A 13,429-nucleotide genomic window follows, 5' to 3' on the forward strand; every position below is an offset into this window, starting at 1 on the left:
CATCTGAAATAATTGCCTAATTATGTAAGGAGAAACAATCGATCTGAAATGCATAAGTGTCTTGTGGATCAGAAGTAAAAGTGTACAAAATAACAAATTCAATAAATTTTCAGAAAACGGTAGCTTCAAGATGTACAAAAATAAAAAGAACTTTATCTCAAGCATTAGTCACAAATGCTATGAATCTAGACCCTTGAATAATTATATGGTCACGAGGCATTCATGTGTTATAAACCAAAGGCCTCATGAAAATTACTACCAGTATTGCCTCCCAGAGGATGTCGTAAGATTGGAACTTCACAAGTGTAAGCGAAAATGAAATGCCATACTACCCTAATACTTTTCTTCTTGTATTTTAATACATTTTTATCTATTTATTAATTTTTTTTCTTTTTAATAAATGGGATCTCTTCTTTCTGTATTTCATTTTACTTCCTCTTACTTCTTCCTAATGAACACCATATTCTTTGGAGGCTTGAATTTCAAGTCGATGGCCCCTGTGGGCTTGTTCCAAACGAATAGGTTTCATCTACTGAATAATAATAATAATAATAATAATAATAATAATAATAATAATAATAATAATAATAATAATAATAATAATACGGAGAATTTTAGAATTGCTATGACTTTCTAACAATTCCACTCTCTCTCTCATTACATCCTGGTGAATTAAAAAAAAATTCATGGAGAATCATGATTGTTAGGGAAAAATTACGGAAAATAAATACATCTGAAAGTGAAATTCCGGTCAAAATGACCGCTCGGTCGTTCTAGTGTTAAGAGAGTAAGAAAAACAAACAAACAGAAATCTACCCAAATTTTCTTATATTTTTTGGGAATATAAAACCATTGAACAGTGGAAATCTGACCCTACCACACAGGAGCTCAAGTCAGTCTACTGACAGACAGTTTGAGAGGCAGCCGTTCGTCAGTCTTTGCTGTACTAGAGTCTTAATTTAGTTACTGATCTATTGTTTTACCTGCTGCTATTGCGAAAAGATCGTTGAAGCTCATTGGTAACACTGGAACTTTGTCCCTTATCGAACACTGTTTCAAACCTGATGCTTTACCTCATCGAAGCTATTAAAAGCACATTCTAGAATGCAATCTGGATTATAATAATAATAATAATGAATAATTTACATGACGTAGACAGTTTCATACCTTGAGGAGCAAAATGAAAGGACACCATTGGCCGTCATGTATAAGGAAAAAGGACACCCACATATCTCTACCAACCCTTAAAATCACATTTTTAAGTACACATTTTTAACACACTCGTAAAGTCATGCAAATTCCAAACCTTCCTCTGGAGAGAGAGAGAGAGAGAGAGAGAGAGAGAGAGAAAGTAAACACGAGGTAAGACGAAGAGCAAATGACGACTGACATCCGAAAAAAAGTTAATCAAAAGCAAACGTTACAGAATGAACTATTTCCATATCTAAGATGAAAACTTACTTTATATTTTTAAAAGCTACTGAAATTTCACAGCCACCGCATCTCCTACACAAGGTTCACTCCACCGGATTTTCAATTGAAATCAAGTTCAAATTACCAACAGCAGGTGGGTTAAAAAAAATGACACAAAATAAGATTTTTTAAAATCTTATTCCTTCAAAGAATATTTCGCGAGACATGAAGAAACTTAATTCTAAGAGGAATATTAAACTTTTCTCATTTATGAGGTAATGATCATCCTGGGTGAGAGAGAGAGAGAGAGAGAGAGAGAGAGAGAGAGAGAGAGAGAGAGAGAGAGAGAGAGAGAGAGCATACCTTTGAATTAAAGCCAACTTCTAATGGATGCCTCGTAGGGTCTTAAGAAATTAAATTTCCCAAACATCCAAAAAATCCCAGTGTCTCTAATGGTCTCTGAGCCTCCTCTTCCCCACCTTTTTATTATCTCCAACTACTCCGCCGCCTCCTTTTCGCTCCGAGTTCCGGCGAGAGGAACTCTCAGAATATTCGACAGGAACGACTCCATCATCTCTGACCTTTCTTCAGAAGGCTGGGTGAAAAAGGCTCTGCTTCCCTAACCCCATTCCCTCTGTTTTCTGATGCTGAATCTGAAAGTGTTACGACACCGATGGAAGATGAGGAGAGAAGAGGATTTTGTTCGGGTTTTCTACTTAATTCAAGATTTTTTGTTAAAACTCAGGAGACCCGAGTCAGGCGAAGCAGGTCATATAAGAAAGAGGAAAACAGCCTCGTGTGTGTGTGTGTGTGTGTGTGTGTGTGTGTGTTGTGTGTGTTTTATGGCGATGAGAAAACCGAGACGGGCAAGGCAGCTCATATCAAACCAATATAATAAAAAAACAAGTTTTGAAGGACGTTGTTTCTTGGGTGAGAGTGAAATAGCCTACTAAAATGAGCCACATCAAGAGACTTAAAAAAAACTTTTATTTATGGGAATAGATAAAAATTACTTCTGTCCATCCTCCATTTTTTTATACATAAAGTTTAAATCTCCAAATCCCAAGACAAGCTACTTTCCAAGAGTAAATTTCAAAAGAAAAACTCCAGCTGTCAAACAAGTAAACGCAATCAAATTTACATATATAAAAAATTCTCTCTCTCTCTCTCTCTCTCTAAAAAATCTGAAAGCCATCCACATGGTCTGCGGGATATTAACGAGATCTTATTCCGTTGCAAGATGGAGTGGAAAACCGGCCGCACAACCCAATCAATAACAGGACGCTTTGGACAGGGCGGAAGGAGGAAACCCAGTAGAAACATGGTCAACCTCAAGCCTTTGTACAAGGCTTCCTTGTGCACTCCTGGTACTGCAGAAAGTAACAAGCACGTTGCAAAGAAACTTGCATGAATATATGAATAACAGCTGCAAATCATTAAATACAAAACGTGAAGAGAGAGATGATGTGAAATTTCCTTTAAAGTACGGTGACCTATTCGAGGTTACTTTGGCGACTTCTTCTGACCCAAGGTAACCTCAGGTCGCCTATAAGACTGCATGGGTCACAAGATGACCTCAGATCACCTTGGGGACATTTTGTGACCCAGGATGGTATCAGGTCACCTTAACTACGCGGGTGTGAAACTCGTGCATTAAGGTAAATATTCATTACACATTTTCTATGCAATTGAATCCCTCAGACTGAAGGATACATACACATTATATACACACCACACACACACACACACACACACACACATACATATATATATATATATATATATATATATATATATATATATATATATATATATATATATATATTATCAATCAAAAGGATGAAGATAAACAAACCAATAACACATATATTTATAGACATCCTAAAAAACCACAAGCCACCATCACTAAACGAGAAAAAATGAGCATTTAAAGGTATATGAATGCGTCACTGTCGAGTAAGGGAAGAGCGTGAGTAAGGGACCTCCAAAAGGGAATAAACCATAACTAACTGAAACTAACAAAAATGTAATTGATTTAGCCACAGTAAGATATAAACCACTCACCTAATTACACAATGATAAATGCTAACCGCCACTTTACTGATGAAACGCCCAGATTCTGTGTTCTTTGCAACTGAAGTAACGTTTATCAATAAGCAAATGAAGAAATTACAAATACAATTAAAGGAAGCATGCGTGCACACAAGCATATACAGTACACACAAACACGCACACACACACACACACACACACACACATATATATATATATATATATATATATATATATATATATATATATATATATATATATATATATATATATACACACACACATATATATGTGTGTATATATGTATAATTAAAGAGAGAGAGAAAGAGAAAGCGCGAGGCCTTTCTCTCTCTCTCTCTCTCTCTCTCTCTCTCTCTCTCTCTCTCTCTCTCTCTCTCTCTCTCTCTCTATATATATATATATATATATATATATATATATATATATATATATATATATATATATATATATATATACAGGTGGTGGTTCATGGTGTTGCTTTCCAATTGTATGCACATATTTCAGGATTGAGAGGATTACTCGTGCCCATTTTTATCCTCGCTTCGATCTGCAACGGTCAAGTAACACCCAAGCAACTGGGTATAGAAAAGAAACATTGTTACTTAATAGAGAGGGCCTATTTTGCTCCGTCCTTGCAAAGGATATAGACCCCGGACCTCTGGCTTGTATGGCACGTGTCATAATCACCAGGCTGCAAGGTTCTCTCTCACACACGCACCATTATGTGTGTGTGGGTATTTACTATTCTGTAGGTAGCCCGGGCTTTACTTTTTTCTATACCTTTCCTCCCAAGACCCTTATTAGGAACAAGGGCCTATTGATTATCCAGTCTATACTCTGCTTTGATTCTGACCAGCTACCATATTACATCTGGCACACCGATTGAGGCTGGCCTGATTTCGTCCCAAGGACATCCAGAACCATACAGGTTGCGTTCACACTGGACCTGTTTTTGTCAGCATGAGCAAAGTAGGTCGAGCAGAGTCGGCCAGTGTGCTGTCTGATAAAACTCGTGCTTGAGAGAGAGCGAAGCTCCAAAGTCAATGAACTGAAATGAATGACCTGTCCTACAGTCACTGGAAACTTTTACAGTACTCTTGCTGCTTTACATAAACTTTTGTTTACTTACTAGATTTTGTCATAAACAAAACAAACTGTGCAAGGAATAACTTCGTGAACATTTAATCATGCAAAATGTGACCTAGGACTAACAAGTCAGTACTTTTGCAAACTATTTTTCAGTTTTACTTTAACAATAATAGTTGTTAAGCTCTACAGGAAGAGCCAACACATATTACGTGGCTATAATTATAACAAGATGACCAGCAGAAATAAGTCGTGGTATCCAACTTTATGTCAAAAAGTATATTTGTCCCCGTCTAGAGCAAGATTGCCCAACCTAAGGCTGAATTCTCACACAGCGATTCAGAAGGTGCAGGCAGGAGTAAGACCACGCTTAATTTCGAAATACACTTTTTCTTTATTATTACCTCTCTCTCTCTCTCTCTCTCTCTCTCTCTCTCTCTCTCTCTCTCTCTCTCTCTCTCTCTCACACACACACACACACACACACACACACACACACACACACAGCTGGAAGTGATGACCGGTTCGATACATAAATACCATGAAATGCTGGTTATTTACAAAATAACCAACTTATATATATATATATATATATATATATATATATATATATATATATATATATATATATATGTATGTATGTATGTATGTACATACATACAGCACAGGGGCTTGCGATGTGCGATGTTTATTGGCAGACTATGGGTAAGCGCACCCTTGTTAGGATGTATCTTCTTACAAACACGAAGGGGCATATAGTGCTCGTCAGTGGGTGTTAATACGAAATAGAATTGGTGTTCAAAGAATAGTTTCAATTCAATTGAAAACATAAATTACAGGCCTTGGTGGATTGAAACAAATAAACAACACCGCACTTATTCTGGAGAGTTCACAGATTGAATGGTCCTTGTTAAGTATTTTAAAAATTAACTGAAATACGTCTGCGAAACATTTTTTACTTGTAAATTGGCTGAAAATAAATGGCTGCTTTACTTTTTATACACAAGGTAAAACAACAAGTGTGATGCATTTGAATTCTGGGCTGCAAGAGTCGCGTCAGTATTATAACAGGCTCATTTAAATTCGTTTCCTTGAGCATGATAAGGTGCATTCTAATCTTCTGAGTAGGGCGATATGATAAGAAAATTTTTATATAAAGTATAAGGGAAAGCGGACATGAATCATGTCATGACAATGAAACTATATCTAAAAGCTTTTGTTGAAATATGAATATTAGAAGTTAGATGGAAAGATAGAATGAGAATAGATACAATAAAGGATAACACGAAAGACCCATGTGTAGATGAAATAACGATGATGGGGAGATAACGATGCTTAGACTTTGCCTTCGCACCATCCCAGGAGGAATAGTACATGACACTGTACTGTCAGCTCGGCTCCTGCGGGCATCAGAAGAGAAGGAAGACCCAGACCTACTTGGATGGGAACTAAGAGACCGGAGGCTGGAGATGAGTAGATTTGTGGAGGATAAAGCTCAGGAAAGACTCGAGTGGCAGAATTTCAGGGAGGCATTAGGCCCCAAGCTGCGTTGCAGCTGATGAAGATGATAAGCAGGGCCAATTATTGAAAACTAATCGTATTTGAATGTTTTAATAAATTCATTTTTTTCAGTCTACAATTACAAGTTTCTATTAACGAAATATTGTAAGTAATAAGAAATAATCCATACATTAGACCTACAACAACCACCAGATAGCTACAGATGTGAGGGCCTATGCAAACTAATGCTTCAAAATGTAAACATTAGTGAACAAGTCGAGCTCTTTAAGCAAAAATTGGAAAATCACAGTAAAATTATAGTTATAGATCCTACTGAATTTAAGAAAATACACTATGCACATATATTACATAAACTTTAAAAAGTGGAAAACATAATTTAACAAGTACGAGTATCTCGTACAGTCATAAAATCATGAGGATCACATTTTTTTTTGTGCTGCCATCCAGCTTAAAGGCCCATAAACCCATAAGCCCATAAGCTGTTCCTACCGACTTTATTAACACAGCCTAAAGTCCTACGTCACTGGCCTGCTAGCACTGCATCATCATTAATGGATCCCTTAGGAAAACTCTGGGCCAGTATACCAAAGTCGCTAAACCTTCCGCTCAAACCACTGAATTTATATGCAACACTTAGCTTACTTGGATGCCCGCACAGACTTGGGAAGTGGGTATGTTACGTATTCTCAAGAGAAATAATATAGAGCGACCTTCTGCTTGGCATAAACTCATGAACAAACTTATGTAGAACAAACAACAAACGGTCATTATCTTTCTGAAACTGCTTCATAACAAAATATGTCGAATTATATGATAGAGAAAAAAAATATATGATAACTATAGATGAATAAATAAAGATTTTAAATAAAATAACGAAAAAGCGTACACTATAAATTAAAAATACCGAAACACAAGCCAGATAAATTAAGGTAAAGCTACAAGGGATCTTTAGGTAACATGACGCTTTCTCCACCCACGGAGCTGCAAGAAAAAGTCTCTGCGGTCCAACTTACTATCTCGGGGGAATATGGATGCTGGCCTTTTCTGAAACGAGAAACTTGCATCTGGAGGGATCTGAACTTCATCCGTAGCAAAACTGTCCTATTACGATGATGTTTCTCTAACGCTGCCAAGAAGGAAAGCTTCCGCATAGACATACATACACACATACATATATATATATATATATATATATATATATATATATATATATATATATATATATATATATATATATATATATATAAACAAGCACATAAGCATAAATAAAATGAAATGATGTTACTCAAAACATCACACCTCACTCCTTCTGTAAAAACTTAAGGCAAGTAAGATATCAGACTTATCTATCGAAGAAAGATAATTATGAAGTATGTAAATAAAGGAAAGTTTATCTAATGCGCATATGTGAAAGTAGAATTAACCACATGCACACATTTTATCTAAAAATACATACATGAATGAATGAATGAATGAATAATAAATATATATATATATACATATATGTACATGTAATATGTACACATATGTATATATACATATATGTACATATAATGCACACACATATATTTACATACATACATACATACATACATACATAATGTGTCTGACTCTCTGTCGGTCTCTAATTTATCTAAAAGCACACATTAGTTGATAAATCGAGAATTCAGAGTGACCACCCATTACGGGGCAGGCACTGGGTATAAGACCGTAGTTTATTCAGCCTTCCAGAAATAGCAACATCGGTCTCCCACGCGCTGATCTATTTCTTCGGTGTGCAAAGAGTACTCGTCACTATGCTGATAACTTTATTTCCAATAAGAGAAAAACCTTGTCTAACAAAATATTGGTCACCCCTCTCTCTCTCTCTCTCTCTCTCTCTCTCTCTCTCTCTCTCTCTCTCTCTCTCTCTCTCTCTCTCTCTCTCTCTCATATTTTGGGGGCCTCTTCCGTTTCATTTATGAACACTTGAAGTCAGTGACATTACTAGTCAAATAGGAACAATAATAAAAATAATAACTACACAACATTTTAGAATGGATGAAGCATTGCAGGTAACTCTCAGCTTATAATTTCTCCGGATGTTCATTCTTGAAGAAAATTTACATACAGCTCTCATTTTCAAACCTCTGCACAGAAAGGAAATCCTGTGGTATTTGTTGGACTAGAGTATCTTTTATACTCTTGTTGGGGAAATGGGGGGAAATAGTAGACGTTCTGGATTTCATTCCATTGTGGTTCTCTAAGGTCAAAGATAATGAGAATAAGAATATATGCAATAATAACGTAACTCACTGCCTGAGAAGATGCCACGAAAATAATAATAAACGATTTGACATAAAATAAGCACTGGGCCAACGCCGACTAATTACGGAAATAGTACCATCCTAAGAACAAGAAAACCGCATTGAAGCACTGAAGCAAAATGCACCACCCCTCGACACACCAATTTTTGACGTGAATTAAAAATACAAACTCCAGCAGACATCGCATTAAGCGCAAACCTGCACACCTCAAACGCCTCATTACCGACGTCGCTCATGCACAAACACTCATGCTCAGGCAGAATTAATATTGACAGAGCAAATAGGCCCACCTGAGTAAGTCATCTATTGCCACCACACGAAGACAAACATGCAGACTGGTACTCCAACCACCACTGGAGCACTGCTGGATTTGAAATTGATGTATATAAATAGAGAGAGCTCAGAAGCATAAAAATACACTTCGATGGTTCTATTGTATGATCCTGTACAAAAAATAACGCCAACAGGCAAACGCCGGCAAGTCTCTATAAGATACTGCAGGTGTACAAACAGGCGTACCTCAACAAACAAGTTAGTGAAGTTCCACAACAGCAAACCCGACCATCAAGGGGTATCTATTTTTGACACAGAATAAACAGAAAAAACGGCCCGTGAAAGCAAACACGCATGCCTAAGAACTCTACTTCCTGCAAAGCACCAAATAAAAATGCACACCCCAAGCTAACTATTTTTGACGAGCACAAAGAAAAAAACCCTTCTATTCAGATCTCTTTCTGCTGAGATGCAAACGCGGCACGAGGAAGTGAGCGCTACAGGCACGTTCGAGGGTGAAGGTTGCGAGCAATTAGGCCATCCTCCAGTCGAGGACGGGACACGTACTTCTATATTCGGAGAGAACACGAAGACGAGCAGAAGACGATACTACTTGCAGCCAAGAAACCAACAACAGTATTCCGGGGCGATGATTAAGAAAGAAAAGAGACGGTAGCCTGAAGCAGAAGTTCTTTTCGCTTGGTCTTACCGAGGGAGTTTGAGCTCCTAAAACCCTATATGTGGCAACAGCAGCTTTAAATAGCTCCTTACCCCGACGCTACTCTATAGACGGCACATTCATCGATATTCATCGCACAATATTTCTGCCGCAAACAGGAATAAGTCTCTCTCTCTCTCTCTCTCTCTCTCTCTCTCTCTCTCTCTCTCTCTCTCTCTCTCTCTCTCTCCAACACGGTATTCGATATATGCGCCGGATGATGTGTAATACTTTCTGTGTGTACTTTATATATATATATATATATATATATATATATATATATATATATATATATATATATATATATATATATGTATATACTGTATATGTATATGTATATATATATATATATATATATATATATATATATATATATATATATATATATATATATATATATTTACACACAGAAAGAATTATTCAATAACTTCTTTAACAACTTTCAACTGCCTATTTGTAAAACAACAAATTCATTGCACATCTGACAGGACAAAGAACAATTGCACGTTACTATAAACAAACGCACTCGAACAAACAAATAAAGTATTAATGGACAAAGGTAACTTAAGGACAGTTGCGTCAAAGGCAAAGCTTCCAACTCATTACAAGGTAAACCACATGAGCAATTGATTAATTGGTGTAATAAACTAGCGTCGCCAAAGCTTAGGGACAAAATGTATAAGGCTTTTGGAGTAATTCCACCTATTTGTAAAGGTTTATTTAAGGAAATTCTATTCGCGTTGCGTTCATGTTCATGTGGTTTCATGCAACTTTCGTCTATATTTCTTTATACTGAATATTGTTTTATCAAAGGTCTAAGTTTCGATTACAGTCAAATGATGTCCCATAATATTCGACTATTTTTGTATTACAGTTCCACGATTTCTTCTATTAGCCTGTTGCCCTCGTACGCAAAATATTTTAAATAAAATTCGTGTATTTTTTATCATATGCTCAGCATTCCAAAATCTTCAGTCAATTTACAGTCTATAAGCACGGTTTTTCATAATAATGATTTATTTTCCAATTACATTTGTCTGTTTCAAAATCGCTTTCAGTTATTGTCATACTATCTACAAAATTGCAAAACTAACTCCAATTACAGTAAAAAGGATGACATTAAACTCATCAATGCTATCCCCACTAGTTTCAATTTATAGACAAAAGGAAGACTCACACTGTCTGTGGAAGCAAGGAAGCATTGACAGAGAGAGAGAGAGAGAGAGAGAGAGAGAGAGAGAGAGAGAGAGAGAGAGAGAGAGAGAGAGAGAGCGTGCATAAAATTTCTAATACAAACAACGAAGCTTTTAACAAAGTAAAGATGAAATAAAGACATATTAGGCGAAGTAAAAAAAACGAGTAATGTAATAAAGCTCCCTTCAAAGTGTAAAGACATGCGAAATGAAATGGAACCGTTTAAAGAAAAAATAAGAAACAAAAACAAAAAAACACTCGGTTAGTGGCTGGAATCCCTTAAATGACGCCGCCGAACAACAATAAAGGGGTCAGCGAACCCTTAAAAAATGGAAAATAAAGAAAATACTGGTCAAAGTCAGACAGCCCAAAAAACAGGGAAAGTAGGAAAAACTAAGGTTACGGGTAAAATCAGGAAACAGAGTGCGCTATTAGAATTACTTTGTCAAGGTAAAAACTAAGGAAAACTGGGTCGTGTTAGAGATCCCTTGAAAAGGTGAAAATCTGGAGAAACTAGGTCAATGGCAGAGGTCCCTTAAAAGGAGGACAATCCAGAAAACTAGGTCAGAGTTAGATATCTCTTGAAAACGAGGAAGATAGCAAAAACTGGTCAAATGGCAGAGATCCATTTACAAGGCACAAAACAAGGAAAAACTGGTCAATGGTAGAGGTCCATTTCAAAGGCAGAAAATATGGAAAGACTGGTCAATGGTAGAGACCCATTTAAAAGGCAGAAAATAAGGAAAAACTGAGCAAAAAAAGAAATATGGGAAGACTAAGTAATTGGTAGACATTCCTGGAAGGGGCAGAAAATACTGTAAAACTGGGTCAGTAGTGCAAACTTCTGAAAGAGGGGAACACAGGAAAAACAGGGCCAGTGGTAGGGATCTTATGAAGACATGGGGAAAAGTAAGTCAGTAGTAGATATCTTTAAAAAATTATGTAAAATATGTAAAAACGGGGTCAATGGTAGCGATCTGCTGAAAAGGGAAAAATAAAGAAAAATTGGGTCCGTGGTAGATATACCTTGAAAGGGCAAAATATGAAAATTGGGCCAATGATAAATATACCTTGAAACGGAAAATAAGGAAAAACTGGATTGATTGAGAAGATCCCTAGACAAATGGGATAATGGTGGAAAACTGGGCCAATGATAGATATTTTTCGATAAAAGGAAAAAACTAGGAAAAACTCTGAAAATGGTAATTTTATTCACAAAGAAAATGTAAAGAAAATTTGGATCAATGATCAAATTCCATTAAAGCTGAGAACCATAGGTCAGTGGGGAAAATAAAACTGTGAAAATAGTAAATACCTTGAAAAAGGGGAACAATAAGGAAAAACTAGGTCAATGGTAAAGACCCCTTCAAAAGGTGTAAAAAGGGGGAGGGGGTAAACGCTTAGACAAAGATAAAAATCTTCGAGAAAGTGGGAAAATAAAGCAAACTTGAGTTATCCCTTGAATAGGGGAGAAAATAAGTGAAAGCTGAGCCAGGGAGAAAATAAGTGAAAGCTGAGCCAATGGCAGTTACCCTGATAAAGGGAAACAGGATAAAACTAAGTCAGTATGAAAATTAATTTGATACAGAGGAAACTCAATGACAAGGAGGAAAAGGAAAAACTGGGTCAATGGTAGCTATCCCTTAAAATATGAAGAAAATCAGTAGAATTTGGGTCAATGTAAAGCTCGATCAACGGTAATTTGAAAGCATGATCAGACGTGCAGAGGATATGAAACTTGGTCGAAGGTACAAGAGAGTCCGTGAAAAAATGGGAAAATTAATAACAAAAACCAGTCGAAGGTAGTAGGCACATGAAGTGAAACAACAAAAGAGTACTCAGAAGCAGGAAAACATCCTTAAAAAATAGTTGCATACCGAACATCTGGACAAAGGTAGAAATCGTAGGAAAGTAGACAGTAATCGAAAACGGAAAAAATAAAAAACGATTCGCAAAAATCAAGAACGTCATTATTTCCAACACAAACATATCAAGCTCTGGGGGTCGACAGGAATCAAAAGGTTATACTGGTTTGAAGCCGAAAAGGTTACATAAAAGGGTCACCTCTAATGGACGGTTCTCGGTGCATCAGTAAAATTCATTAACAAAAGATGAAGCGTAATCGGTGCGTTTTATCCAGCCAGAACATCGATTTGAATATGGACTGTTTTTTTCAATATTCATATCTTTCTTTTCAGGCCAGTTTTTATGTCACTTTTCATCATAACAATAAATGCTTCATTTACGAATTAAAAAAAGTAATTTTTTTTTTAGAACTTTTGTCAAAATTATCAAAGATGCATCCTGTTATTTGACAAGAAAGTCGAGTATGATACCAAAATCTTCCTCATAACACATCCGGTATTACTGCTACGCTTCATTTAGTTTTTAATATTTGTATTTTTTCTGGGATAAAAATGGAACTAATGAGGACAACAAATATTCTTAAAACAGACCTCACATATTTTAGCTTTCTGCCACTAGAATAAAAAAAAAAAGAAATGAGAAATGTCAGTCTTTCCAAGCTCAGTTTAACATATTTTTTACTATTCTTGTTCTTGTTCTTGTTCTTAGTATTATTATTATTATTATTATTATTATTATTATTATTATTATTATTATTATTAAACCTGCCATTGTTATACTCAAGAATCATTTAATATGTTCATCAAGTCTGTTACAAGCGCCATATCTTAACCACCGCCAAAAGGCAGTCAACAAAAGACCTACACATTCCCAACCAGAAGGACAACTCGAACTCTGAACATACAGAAACGCCTCAGAGAAACCTCTACTAACAGCTTATAAATATAGCTGGAATTTCTTGTTATTTTTCGCTACTTAA

At 36.1% G+C, this 13,429-nt stretch overlaps 1 protein-coding gene across 9 annotated transcripts in view; it reads right to left on the reverse strand.

Moving 5' to 3' along the window:
* Positions 1 to 13,429, reverse strand: part of Trpm (transient receptor potential cation channel, subfamily M) — a 340,295-nt gene that overhangs the window by 265,271 nt on the left and 61,595 nt on the right. The gene's annotated exons all lie outside the window — the stretch shown is intronic.

Source organism: Macrobrachium rosenbergii, chromosome 11 (assembly GCF_040412425.1).
Source record: "Macrobrachium rosenbergii isolate ZJJX-2024 chromosome 11, ASM4041242v1, whole genome shotgun sequence".
NCBI lineage: Eukaryota > Metazoa > Arthropoda > Malacostraca > Decapoda > Palaemonidae > Macrobrachium > Macrobrachium rosenbergii.